Here is a 14,709-nt window from a genome sequence, read left to right as displayed (position 1 = left end):
TGTTCTGCTGTTCAGTCTAGTTGCATATTAGGCTTTTATATATAGATAGATACTCCATTGTATGGAGGTACCACTGTTATTTTTCCCATTCACTTATTAAAAGATTTCTTTATTATTTCCAAGTTTTGGCAATTATAATAAAGGTGCTATTAACATTTGTGTCAAGGTTTCTGTGTGAAAATAAGTTTTCAAAGCAGTTGTGTAAATATCTATGAATGTGATTGCTGAATAATGTAGTTTAGTTTTGTTAAGAAACTCCCAAACTATCTCATTTTTTAAGAAATGCTTTCCCCCGACGTCTTAGAAACATATATGTTCTCCAGATACTCTTCCTCACTTTTCATACACTGTTCCTGAGAAATTGCATAAACAAAAATGACTTTGTAATGCTAATAGACTCATAAACAATCTCTAGTGAAAACCCTGACACTTCACCTCAAACTTTGCATGTAATTGTCACATTCATCATACTGGATTTTCTACCATACATGGCACTGCTATTCTCCTGATAGAAAACAAAAACAAAAAACAGAAACACACCTGAAACCTGGCAATATTCCTCCTTCTTCCTCCTTTCCATTATCTGATCCCTAAATAAGACTTGTGCATAAACCTCTTAATTGTCTATTTTGTGCGTACTTCTTTCTCAGATTTTTCCAATAACATATTAGGTAATGTTTATGTTTTGCTCAATATTAGTTTATGATTATTCATGGTGTTCCAAGTAAAATCACACTTCAGTATGTTCTATGCAGGAATATTTGATATATTTTTCATAATCCTCTTTTCCTTGCATTGCAACTAATATTTCAGAGACACAGATACATGTTTAACTCTTTAAGTGGACTCAGAATACAGTTTTCACATGCTCTTTCCACAATCTGGAATGACCTTCCCCCTCTATATTTATTGAAAAGGTACCAAATGTTTTTATTTCTACAACAACTTATGCAAACACTAGTTTTTCTGTAAACCTGCTGGCTCTCTTAAAAGAGTTATCTGTAATTTTTCTAATCTTATAGAGTTGTGCCGGAAATAATTACATGTTGTCAGTTCTCCTGACTGTTTATCATGCTAAAATAACTTGAAGATAAAGTTCTCCCCTTTTCAAAATTTTAGATTCCAAACAACCTAAAGTGCCTAACAGGTAGTAAATGCTCACTAATTATTTGTTGCGTGAATGACAGCAAACTATATGACTGAATGAGTTGATTTAGTTAGGAACAAAGGAGCTTTGGCTTTAGGAAAGGTTAGCTTATTGTATTCTTATCTTGTAAAGTAAAATAAAAAACAAACAAAAAAACACAGGCAGTCAGAAAAAAATATTTTGAAGGATTTTTGCCCTTTTCTTGTTTGAAAGGGTAAAAATGATATGTACTTCTACTCATACAACTCGTGAAAGAGAAAATATTTCTTTCATGTGGAGGAAAAAATGGGATTGCTTTCTAAAATAAACAAAATATATAAGTAAAGAAAAATCTATAGATTGTTGCTTTGTGAAGTAATATGAGTTAAAAGAAGTCTAAGAGAGAAACAATTAAGACAATAATTAGGTATTTAATACAATACTTCAAGATTATTTTGTAATTTCAGTGACATTTAAAATGAGTTATTTTTCACTGAGTGATACTCTCTCTCTGAACATAAAAAAATTATAAACATCAAAAGGAAATGTAGAGTGTAAATTTTTTCTGAGCTTAGTTTAGAAACTTTGCAATCTATTTAAACTATTTTACTTAGGCAATAGCATATCATGGCAAATGAGAAACATTTTAAATTAGCAGGCTCACACAGAAATTTTGCTGATATATGGATTGAGATTTTGCTTAATATTTCCTAAATGTATCTTTTACTGCTCAATGAATTAATTATCAATGTGCTGATAAACAAAAATGATATCGCCCTTGCAGAAGTAAAAGGCACATAAAGGGGAATAAAAGAACATTTTTATGTGTTAGATCTCCAGTGAAAAGTGAGCTGCCAAATACTACTAAGTTCTACTTCTCCTGGGAAAACACATTTCTCTTATCCACTGAACTTAAGAAGACACACATGTTCCAAGCAGTACAGGGAACTGAAAAACAAATGACCAACTAAACAAAACTTGCAACCAGTTATACCTCCCTGAAATGTCCTTGAAAAAATGCTTGAAAATGTTTTAAATTAGACTGAATATTGAAAATTGAATGTTCTAAGGCCCTGGTAAAGTTGGTTGTGGACACAAAATTTATTTCAATTTCAAAAGTAAATTAACAAATTTCTTCTGGTTAATTTTGGTAGCATGCACTTACATACATACATAACAAAAATTCCACCTATGTATCTTCCTAAGTGTAGATCAGCGGTTCTCAACCTGTGGGTCGCAACCTCTTTGGTGGTCAAATGACCCTTTCACAGGGGTCGCCTAAGACCATCCTGCATATCAGATATTTACATTACGGTTCATAACAGTAGCAACATTACAGTTACGAAGTAGCAACAAAAATAATTTTATGGTTGGGTCACAACATGAGGAACTGTATTTAAAGTGCCAGAAGGTTGAGAACCACTGGTGTAGATGCTAAACTTCAATTACTGTTCTAGGGAATGGCAAACTTTTTTACCTGAAGGGTCAAATAAGAAACATTTATACTTTGTGTCCATTGGGTTTCTGTCACAATCACACCTCCGCCTGTGTATCACGAAAGCAGGCATAAACAGTTCATAACAATCCTGTGTGTCTGTGTTCCAATATATATATATATATATATATATATATATATATATATATATATATATATATATATATATATATATATATATATATCTCCATTGCCAGTGTCTCCTGGTGGGGGCAGATTCATCACGGTAGAGAATTACTCTTCTAAAGAAACCAGGGCCACTGCAGCCATGGATGCCTGCTGTATGACAGTCTAGATATTGAAAACAGTCCGTACTGAAAGATGTATTCTCTGGCTGGATGTGCATGGAGTTTAGGGGAATAGAAAACTCAGAAAATACCGGTAAGCGCCATGAGGGCAAGAATTCTACAATTACTGTTCATCACTCTGGTACAGAAATTAGCATTATACCCGACTAGAGTGCACCATCCATAAACAGTTGTTAAATACGTGAAAATATTATAAAAATAACTATAATAAAGCATATGAGCCATGTGGCAATTATTGTTATTATCTGTTTTTTTAAAATTATTGTTATTATCTGTTTCTTTTAATTATCTGTTAGATAATTATCTTTTAATTATCTATTTAATTATCTGTTTCTCTCCTATACTCTCAGACTTTGCAAACCACATTTTCCTTGGCAAGATAGCTCCCTCTTCCGTCTCTGCTAATAGGGGTTGATGGAGACTAGAAGCCTGAGGGAGAGAGAGGATTATGCACCATTTTTGTTCAGTTGTTCGTTTCCTGCACCTGTCAGCATCCCCTTAGCAGAGCTCTAGCCTAACCATGGTCCTTTTTCCCATTACTAGCAGTCTCCACGATACTTATGAACCCAGAACCATAGAATCCAATGAAGAGGCAACTCCCCCTGGGACATCTGAGTTTCAGCTTGAAACTCTAAGTTTCTTAATGCTTAAAAATTCCAACCCCTGCCAAACTGGTTTGGCTCAGTGGGTAGAGCATCGGCCTGTGCACTGAAAGGTCCCAGGTTCGATTCAGGTCAAGGGCATGTACCTTGGTTGCGGGCACATCCCCAGTAGGAGGTGTGCAGGGAGGCAGCTGGTTGATGTTTCTCTCTCATCGATGTTTCTAACTCTCTATTCCCTCTCCCTACCTCTCTATAAAAAGTCAATAAAAGAAAAAAATTCCAACCCCTTTTGTTCCTGCGGTTGTTGCCTACAGAAGGAAAAATCTTCATATCTTTATCTTTTTAGTTTTTCAATACATAGTTGAGAAATCTTTATATTAAATGATCTTTGCTAAAGTAATACTTGTGGTTTCTATGTCCATACTGAACTCTGAGTGATACAAACTTAGTGAATACAGAAAAGTGGATGTCATTCATTCCTTTGGCAGTACATGGAGATAGGAGAGTCACAATCCAACATCCGCCCATCTGATTCCTGGACAACAGCCTCCCCAGGAGATGGCACTCTGAAAGTCCCAGCCCTGGGATCCCCCTGCGTGACTGCACTCAGCCGGTGGGGCTGCAGAGTTGTAGGGCAGGACAAGCCATTTAAGGAGGTTGGAGGGGGGCTCTGACTGTGCAATTGAGGTGGTGAAGAATGGCTTCCTTTCTTAAAGCTACACAGTCCAATCACTGTCTGAGTCTCCACCAAGAGCCTTTCCAGAGAAAGAGTTCCCCCAGAGGTGTCCACCTGGTTAGCCAGCAGACCACCCTGCAGGACCTGAGCATGGCATAGTGGTGTCCTCAGTAGCTGGAAAACAGGGCAGTGCACTCCCCATGCTGGTGCTTAAACGACTGGATTGCTGGACTCTTGGAAGGTGGTGCCTGGATCTCTAGCACACTTTCTTCTCTCCCGGGTGTACTGAATCTCCACTGATTTTCACCACCAGAAGTTATGCAGACTCCTCTTCCTGTTTCTGTTGCTCTTGTTTGGGGGTGCTGCATGGATTGAGACCACACACCCCTGAGGGAAGGGGAGTTTGCAGCCAAAATATCCCTCCAGCTTTTCAGGCATCACATGTGGATGAGGGGACCAGCCTTTTCCATGTCTCTGCCCTTCTTACCATTCTCTAAGTCCTTGGTTAGAATATATCAGTTTAGCTTGCCTTCAACTGGTTATTCAAGTTGATTGATTTATAATATAGTTATAAATCCTGTTTGGTGCCTGGAACAGATGAATGTAGCTTTCACCTATTCTGCACCCATCTTGGAATCTCCTACTTCTTTTTTTTTTTTTACCCTTACAAATTAGACACTATTTAACATTATCCTATATAATAGAAGCCTAACATGCTAAGTGTTTGGTCATCCAGTCGGCCATTCAACCAATCAAAGCATAATATACTAATGATATGCTAAGGATGCTCAAGCGCGTGCTATGACTGACCACCAGGGGGTAGACGCTCCAACCAGTAGATTAGCTTGCTGCTGGAGTCTGGCCGATCGGGACTGAGCAAGATGAGCCGGACACACCCTGGAGCCCTCCTGCAGTCCCTTCCCAGCTGGCAACCTCCTGCATCCTTCCCTAGCCCTGATCATGCACCGGTGAGGTCCCTCAGCCTGGCCTGCACCCTCTCACAATCCAGGACCCCTCAAGGGATGTCAGAGAGCTGGTTTTGGCCCAGTGGCAGAATGACTGGTCACTGTGATGTGCAGTGACCACCAGAGGAAGAAGCTCAATGCAGGAGCGTCTGGGGGAGCGCCACTCAGCCAGAAGCCAGGCTCACAGCTGGAGAGCGGAGCAGCAGTGGTGGGAGCCTCTTCTGCCTCCACACTAAGGATGTCCGACTGATAGCTTAGGCCTGAGTGGGGAGCCAGCCTAAGCCGTCAGTCGTACATCCCCCAAGGGCTCCAAGACTGTGAGAGGGCACAGGCCAGGCTGAGGGACCCCCCACCTGAGTGCACAAATTTCGTGCACTGGTCCTCTAGTCTATATATATATATATATATATATATATATATATATATATATATATATATGTATATATATACCTAAGCATTACAGCCGGATCACCAGATGGCTGGATAACCAGCCGGTAGCTATGATGTGTACTGACCACCAGGGGAAGACACTCAACACAGGACCTGCCCTCTGATGGCCAGTGCACTCCCACAGCCAACTTCCCATGGCCCGCTAACCTCCCATGGTCCCTTCCCCCAGACAGCTGGCCCCAATCAGTACTGATTGCTGGCCAGGCTGAGGAACTCTACCTGTGCATGAATTTGTGCACCAGGCCTCTAGTTTTATGTAGTCTATGCTCCCTAAAATTCACTCACATATTGAGCATTTTATTCCTTTTCAGTTCTTTTGTGTTAAATTTTCTTCTTTCTGAAATAATCCTTTAGATGATTCTGAAATATTATACATAAGAATAAACTGGAGAGCTTATTAAGTTAGACACAGATTGCTGGACACCTGATATGTGAACAAGCTCCTTGTATGGAGAAAGACATTGAGGACTTGGAGCAGGCCAGTGGGAGAACACAGCCATGGTAATTTTGGTCTCCCTCGTCTCTGGGTAAAATTGCAGTCAGCTTTTCAATCTGTGCTAAATTATCAGCATGACCCTCTAGCAGCAACTTTTGAAGTAAATAGGCCTCTTTCAAGACAAGAATGGAAGATGGTTGTTTCTGTCTTCTCCCCTGTGCTGAGGCTGAACCTCTGTGATCCTCAGTGAGTCCCTGAGAGCCAGTTAAGAACTATTTCTTTGTTGTTGACTTGTGGGTCTCATGAACAGAAGCCCCATTGGCTTTCATATTTAGTTGGTTTAGGAGCCTGTTTCTCAGGTGGAGTCTTAAAAGTTATGGTGCTAGATATTGTGTCCAATCCCTTTGCTCCTCAGGGAAAAACTAAAGTTGTGAGTTCCTTCCTGATTGTGTTGGAATGTGGTTTATGGTGAGTGTGGTTCAGACTTTCCTACCCATTTCAATGTGGGCATTTTCTCACTCACCTAATGCAAAGGAATCACTCAGCTAGTTTTTGGATCTCTTTCGATGGCAATTGCTCCATGTGTAGCTACAGCTTTTGTGTGTCTATGGGGGAGGGTGAGTTCAGGAGCCGCCTGTTTCACCGTCTTGGAACAGAACCTAGTCATTCTTTTCATTCACGTCTTACTTTTCTTATCAAACCTGTTTCCTCACAGAAATCATCACCTCAGTAAATGGAATCTCATTGATTTTGGTGTGTAGATCAAAAACGTTGGTAAGTTTTTGTGTTTGTTTTTGTATATTTGCATATTACTTTTTTTACTCATATCATTCTCTCCTCACTCTCTAATTTCAAGCTACACTGACTTTCTACCATTCAAACAAACAAACAACAACCTTCTCTCCTTAGGGCCTTTGAATGTACTGTTCCCTCAGCTCTTCATATTTATACCTAATAATAGACAAACATGTAAATTAACCATCCCTCTGCTACACTCACCAGCCAATCAGGAGAGCATGAAAATTAACCCAACAAAGATGGAGGTTAATTTGCATGCATAGGGGCGAAGCGGAGGAGCAAAGACTGAAGGCTCTGTCCGGAGCTGCGAAGACTGAAGGCTCCATCCAGAGTGAAGGCCTGGGTCCCGGGTGCCGGAGGAAAACCGGTGACGGCAGCCAGGGGAAGGGAAGGCCCATTGCACGAATCTCTTTGTGCAACGGGCCTCTAATGTGTGTGTGTGTGTGTATGATAATGACTTACTTCCTTGTCTCTTTCATGTCATTTTTTTTCTATGACACTTAATGTGTAGACTGTCCCTGGACACATTTTAAAACAGTGGTCTAAACTAGCATATATTCTATTCCTCTTACCTGTTTTATTTAATTTCTTAACGTATAACACTAACATATCATGTATTGTTCTTGGTTAGTGTCTGAAATACTAGCTCCATGAGGGGAAAGCTTCCTTTCTCTTTTACTTAATACTATATTTCCAGTGTCAACAATAGTGCCTGGCACACAAAATGTGGTTAATATATTTTAATTGAATAAATAAATTGACATTAATTATGTTCTCTTATTTTTCTTGCTCTGTGATATTATGTTATCCTCATTTGTTTTAAAGTTTTTTGTTCCTCACCTTTATATAACTTTTCCTTTTTCCTCCTATTTCAAGAAAGAGATTATAAGCTCTTTAATGGTAGTAATGTAATCTATTCAAATTATCTTCTTTTAAAAACCAAGTTTAAGGTACCTAGTTCTAAGAGATGATTAGTTACTCATTTATCAATATCTGCAATAAGAACTTTTCATTGGGAATGTATTACATATAATTAATGAATCATTCAATACAAAGTCTGGTACACGATCAATAAATATTATTTTATTTATGAAAAATTGACATTTTAATTAATATTGTAGTTGTTCCCAAATTTATAATAGACTACATAATTATCACTATTATTTCTTATACATATTGCTCAAATATTTAGAATAGTCTCTGTTTTTTATTTTTATTTAATTTATTATACCTCTGAAGAAAAATTATTCTTTTAAAAACTAAATCATGCTTGCTATTTTCTTTACTCCTGATTTTTTTAGTAGTTCTGGTGAGGAGGTTTAAAAATTTTATAATATATAGGTTCTCAATAATTACTTTGTTTTGTTGAATACAGAAAATGTTCTTAAATTCCAGAATGAGTTACTTTATAAAATATGTATTTGTCAGAAAAAAACAACAGCAACACAATTTATAATATGCTTAGGTCTAGTTTAGAGTTATACACATAAATGTTCCAAAATGTGTCATGAACAGAAGGTGAAGGGAATAAAGAAAAAGCTTAACAGGAGGACAAACATGGCATTGAGGAAATTACGTCATTTCGGCCAGTGACCTAAATGCAATCCTTCGACGGTACAGAACTGGGATGAATTATGTGGACATTCAGATCCATAATAGAGAACTAACATTGGTTAAATAGTTATGTTTCAGTAGAAGACAAAGTATGCTGTATACCTAGATATCTTTGCTTTGTGGATGCCAATTCTGACCTGTAGGCTAGAACACAAATTATCATTTCTTCTGAATGATTGTGAGTTTGAAATGTACATATAATAAATCATGAGGAATCTTTTTTTAATGATTTTTTTAAAGTCTAAATAACAAGTAGTGCAAACTTGCTAAGGAAAAAAAATTCATCTTTAAAAATTCTTGTAGGACAGTCCTATGTGGTTTATTCTTAAAACAATTTCAATTTGTTGACATTAATCCTCTCTTTCAGAAGAGATAAAGGCAGTTATAAGGATCCTTTTGTCTGTTTAATTAGTCCTTGTTCTAAATCCTTTACGTAGCCCTGAAAAATCAATTTGTACATTAGTGAAATCCAACAAAATTAACTGTTAGAAATCAGGGGTTGTAGGAACTAAACCCTCTGTGGAAGAGGCATTAGGGAGGTGGATAATGGAGTCATGGATTTTTCTAAAATCACCGTATTGTGGTATTGGGACACCGTAGAAGGAGCAGAACAGCCAGTACTAAATCAATGACAGGTAAAGGGTGCTAAATGCTTGCTTAAACAGCTATTCATTGAACATTTAAAAATTATTCTATTGTTAATTTCTTAACACTTGCATTTTATCTTGAAATAATGGCAAAGGTTATAAATGGTAGCTTTTATGTCATTCGTAATGAAGTACATATCACTTATAGTAGAAACTAGATATCTTATAACTTATGAACGCTATAGTGGATGTCCCTGAATCTTAATTTAAGCAGACACTAAGCATTTTTCTTTTTATTCTACATGATTTGTTTGGAAAGAGGGACAGTATTTGAAAGCCATTCTTGTATCCTATATTCTAGTATCTTATAGGTAAGTTTCTTAGGAACCAGAACCCATTCTCTGGAGAACAGGCTGATAACTGTTGTTATGAATTTCACGTCCCCTGGGAAGTACATTGTACTTTGTGTGCAGAGAGATCTGTGGTAAAGAAGATTTTGAATTTTGAAGATATGTTTTTATCCCAAACACATCTGCTTAAAGCCCTTCTACTTTCCAAGGGCAAAGAATGCCTTGCAGTTATGATATTTTGCATGCTTTAGATCTCAGCCATAAGAAACCCATTTCTTTTTAAAGAAGAAGAAAAAGAAGAGGTTGATTAGGAGATACACTGAATAGATGGTGCAGCAAAATATCATGCCAAGTACCACATGGCTGCATGTGTAAGGGAGAGAGACACACAGAGAATGAGAGACAGAGATAAAGGCAGATGTTAAAGATTACGTTTTAAATATGAACACCCCCCAAAATAGAGTAAGAACTGTACATTATTTATTTCTTTTGATAAAAAAAAAACACATAGACTTTGTGAGATGGAATCTGTATATAGGTTTCTCAAAAAGAAAATATCTCTATATGTTCAAATTTAAATAATTTCTAAAGTTCTAATATAGAAATCCCTTGTCTCTGTGCCATCTCAACTGGGAAAAAAAACTTATTTTTGTTTTTGTTTTTTGTTAAATAGTCAATAAAAATCAACTAGAGAGTAAAAGATAATCACATCTGGTCCACAATTCTGACCCCATAATGTTATTAATTCTTTTAATTTTGTGTATATACAAATGAGAACAGACATGTACAATTCATTTGGAAATCCTTGTTACCTATAAATATGACCAGTTAATTTTCAAGTAAAATAACAAGTAAAAGCCTCTTACTTTCTTGCCAGCATCGTTTTTCTTCCTCTTATTCCAACAACAACAAAGAAATCCACATTGCATTGTATTCTAAATGAATCTCTGCTGACCCTTGAGTAGTGCTTTGTGCTGAAGGGTGAGTCAAGAATCCTGGGATGGTATGGTTTGCATGAGAAAAGGAGCCGATCCCAAAGCCAAAGCTGGACGGGAAGGCAATTGGTTCCAGAAGGAGGCTCTCACTGAAAGACCTGCTTGCCTGTTTCTAAGGCTGCTCTAGATTCATCAAAATGTGCCCGAAGCATTTGCAAGCATCTTTGCTCTTCTGTTCTGGAGAGCAGGCGTCCATGGTTTCATGAGGTTGTTGCAGTAAGGGACAAACATTAAATCATTTTACAAATGAAATTAATTTATGAAGACACAAATATTGGAAAGAAGGTGATTTGGGGCTAAAACAATTTCATTTTAAACTGCTTTTTAGAAATATTGAAATGTTAGAACTTTTAATATGATTCTGGTCCTGAACAAATGTGTTTTGTTTGAGAAGTTAAAGGAACTGTGACAATATTTTATTAATATTCAAATGTATAAAAAGAAAAGTGTAAGGCAGATGGTTATAAGCATAAATTAGGGCGACCTTTTGGAAAGTGATTTATAACAGAAAGTTGAGCAGAATTTATACAACTTCTTGAAATTAGAGTCTATTACTTTATTTTAGGAAATGTATAAAATTCTTATCATATACATACATTGCACAATTTTGGTATTTGAGTATTTATATTGCACCTTAATATAGGTTCTATTTTAACATTTTTAATCAAGTGTACACACATACAAGGGTAACAAAAACTACCATATAGAAGATACTAACCATGTACCAATCACTGCATTAAGTGCTTTTGTAATTTTGTTTTGTTTTTAATTCTCATAAATGTCTAAGTTGGTATCTTCATCTCCATTTTACAGTTGTTAAAACTGAGTCTCAGAGTGCCTTAACTTATTCAAATTTATAAAACCAGGGAGTGATTAAGTGAACTCAGGTTCATATGAATCCAAAACCCTTTCTTTGTATAACAGAAAGTTGTCTTACAAATAAATAAATAAGTGCACATATATCTTAATTTGCTTTCTACTTTGTGCCAAGGGTAAGTATGGCAAGCTACTTAATGCAACTTATGTTCCCTCCTGGATAGGAAAAAGAAACTATTATTTTTTCTTACATTCTGCCAATCTCTTATTTTGTTTCATTTTTATATAGGCCTAAACCTTGGTGAAGAAAATAACTTCTTAGTTGCTATCAGCTTATTATGACAAAGTAATATTATGATTTCTACTTGAGGCCATAGTAACATGCTTGTAAGATACATTGACGGGAAAGCCAGATGAAATTAAAGGACTTAGTAATTCACTTTTTGTATATCTCTACAATGTTTTACATTTGCACAGTGCTATATAATTATCTTCTCTTCCTAGCTATTATGTAAACTTTATTATACACTAGAGGCCCGGTGCATGAAATTTGTGTACTGGTGGGGGCAGGGAGGGGGGTTGTCCCTCAGCCTGCCTACACCCTCTCTCAGTCCAGGACCCCTCAGGAGATGTCTGCCTGTTGGCTTAGGCCCGTTCCCCATGGGCCTAAGCCAACAGTTGAAAATCCCTCTCGCAGTCTGGGACCCCTCACTCCTTACCGCCTGCCTGCTCACTGCTCCTCACCACTGAGCTCACTGCTTGTTAGCAATGCCATGGAGGCAGGAGAGGCTCCCGCCACTGCCACTGTGCTCACTAGCCGTGAGCCCTATCTTTCTGTGTAGTTGTCTGTGGGCCAACTGCTGTCTTTCGTCTCACTTAGGGTGAGCAGCATGTGAGGGCAGAGTGCACTGTTGTGGAACGTAGAGGGCTGCCTGGAGCTGAGGGGAGTGGCCAGGCCCATGGGGCAAGAGGTAGACACAGGATGCTATCTCACCCTATTGTGGGGTGGGCTGGCAAGCCTTCATCTGCCTGACCCCACCCAGGCAGGGACTGAGAAGGGTGTCCGCCTCTCCATTGTCCATCCTTCCATCTGTGATACCTGTCACCCTTGCCAGGCCTCCCCCAAAGTGAGTTCAGCTCAACCCCTGAATGTAAAAGGGCATGGGGAGTGGGGTGCACTCCACTCCAGTGCCCCATGATTCCCAGTGACAGGACCTGATCTCAGGACCATTGCCACAGCTGCAGAGCATAGATCTGTTTCAAGAAAAGTTGGGAATGCAAACTTTCATATGAGTCCTTATTCCAAAAGGTGGCAGTTTATTCACATTGTGGCAAAGACACTCTCAAGAGTAACATAAGTGGGTGAAGTCAGGGCCAAACCAGGCCATTTCCTCATTCAATCTTTCTGAGGCATGTGGACAGAACCAAGTCTCAGCTCTTTGCAGGACACTTCTGGAGTGTTTTTAAGCCTAAAGGACAGTAGTCTGTCTCCATTCTTGTCCTTTGGTATTTTTTCATCATCGGATAAAAAGATATGTACATTGGGGCAATCCTCTCGAGATACAATATTCCAGTTGCATCCATGTGACGACGACAGGGCCACTCAGAGGGTGGGAGCCGACAAATGGGGAGCAGGGAATTCTGAAAACCAAAGCGATGACAGAGATGCTAAGCCTTTCCTTCACACATCTGACACCCCTCCTCAGGCGGCCTGAAGGCCGGGCATCTGCTGGACTTTTACCACTTGATGTCCTGGCAGGCTGCCCTGGGCCCTGCAGGGCTGCATGGGCCCAGGGGAAGTCACCTCCCTCACCCCAGCCACTCCTGGTACAGCTCCTGTACATGGCACTTGTCTCCGGGGGCCACACCAGGATGGCAGCATAGATGCCATTCATCTGCCGCAGCAGTGCCCTGTCTGCACACCCATCGTCTGCCTGGGCCTGCCCCCTGCCACTTAGGCATGCCCGGCTCAGGCCAGGACCTCCACCAAGTGACAGGGGAACTTGCCCCTCTACAGCTTCAGGACCACATTCTGGATGTTCTGAAAGCCGTACGCAGCTGCAAAGCGTAGCAGAACCTCTCCGTCTTTTTCAAGGGTGACCTCCTGGAAGTCTTTGTTCCTCAGGGTGCGGTGGGTGAGCACTCCCACATCCTCATTGAACAGCTCCTTGGCCGTGTGCCTGAAGATGCGCACCAGGTACCTGTCAGAGCTGGCACCCTCACCTCCTCCTCCTTCACGTCTCCAAACAGAGTGCCCACGGCGGCGTCATTCGAGGTGAGGTCACTTTGCTCCATTATCTGGACAATTTCACCCGAGATTAACATGCAGTCAGCACCCTGACTATGCGAAACTGTGGGAACATCTTCTTGAAGGGTCTCCAGTTTCTTGTCATAACCCGGGGCCACAATGACGTGGACAATCTTGTCTGGGGACGGGTTCTGCTGACTGGTGAAGCAATCCTTCACCGGAGAACCCATCGTCTGCTGGGGAGACTTGGCTGTGCAGAGGTGGGGGTGATGGGGTGACCCAGCACAGGCTCTGCATATCGGTCCCAGCCGGGGCAGGTGGAGGTCAGCATGGGTAGCCGGGGCTCTTCCTCAGGTGCTGGCAGTACCAACGCACAAATTCCTTCTGAATCTCCAGGATGCTGAAGTCCGAGGCTATCTTCATGTCAAAGACAGTGCACCCCAAGGCTTTTCCAGAAGCCACAGAGCCTTCTGGATGCTTCAGTGACACTGAGGCTGAATTTAGCAGCAAAATAAGGCAGAGACTGAGGACACACGGACACTGCCAGCACCTTGTGCTGTGAGGTATCACATTTCTTATTAAGGTTCAGAACACGGAAGAAGTCCTTGGCGTTCTGCTGAGAAACTTGGGCTCCTTCCTCTGCGGTCACACAACTGTCACACGCCAGGCAGTCACTCAGAAATATCTTGGCATGGGCCAACTTATGGAATTCTCCCTTCTCTCCGTTCTCCTGAGTCAGACTCCAGACATTGACTGTGGCATTATCTTGGTCATCGGTTTTTGTTTTTTTACTACATTCCTTCCGTGCGCAGTGATCACACTTCATCTGGAGCGGGGCGGGCGGGGTCCGGCTCAAGTGACCTGGAGGAAGCACAGGGAGAGCAGTCAGTCACCGCTGGTCGCCCCTGGTGCTGCTGGTGGTATCCTTTCTTCCTTGTGGAGCCTCTATAGAGGGTAAGCAGCCGCAGTGCCCAAGGCTGAGCTCCTGGACGCTGGCAGTGCTGTCGGGATTGTGCCGGAGGCACTGGTCCGTTGATGCCTGTCCTGTCCTCTGGAGATTGAACCTTCAGGACTACTAAGGAAGCCAGTCCCCTGTTCCACCTTCCTCCACCACCGGTTGATTGGAGTCTGAGGGCCGGGAGGAAGGACCAAGAGGCCTGCCTTCCAGCTGCTCACCAGTCCCTGGGCCACTCACTCCGGTTCCCTGTTAACCATGCCCTGATCAATGGGAGCCTGTGGGCCA

General features: G+C 40.5%; 1 pseudogene; it reads right to left on the bottom strand.

Moving 5' to 3' along the window:
* Positions 1-13,027: 13,027 nt before the first annotated feature.
* On the bottom strand, positions 13,028-14,348 carry LOC132226708 (nuclear prelamin A recognition factor-like; annotated as a pseudogene).
* Between the last annotated feature and the right edge of the window lie 361 nt (positions 14,349-14,709).

Source organism: Myotis daubentonii, chromosome 2, assembly GCF_963259705.1.
Source record: "Myotis daubentonii chromosome 2, mMyoDau2.1, whole genome shotgun sequence".
In the NCBI taxonomy this organism is placed as follows: domain Eukaryota; kingdom Metazoa; phylum Chordata; class Mammalia; order Chiroptera; family Vespertilionidae; genus Myotis; species Myotis daubentonii.
Note: the sequence above shows the minus strand (reverse complement) of the source record. Positions and strands in the feature narration are given on the sequence as shown.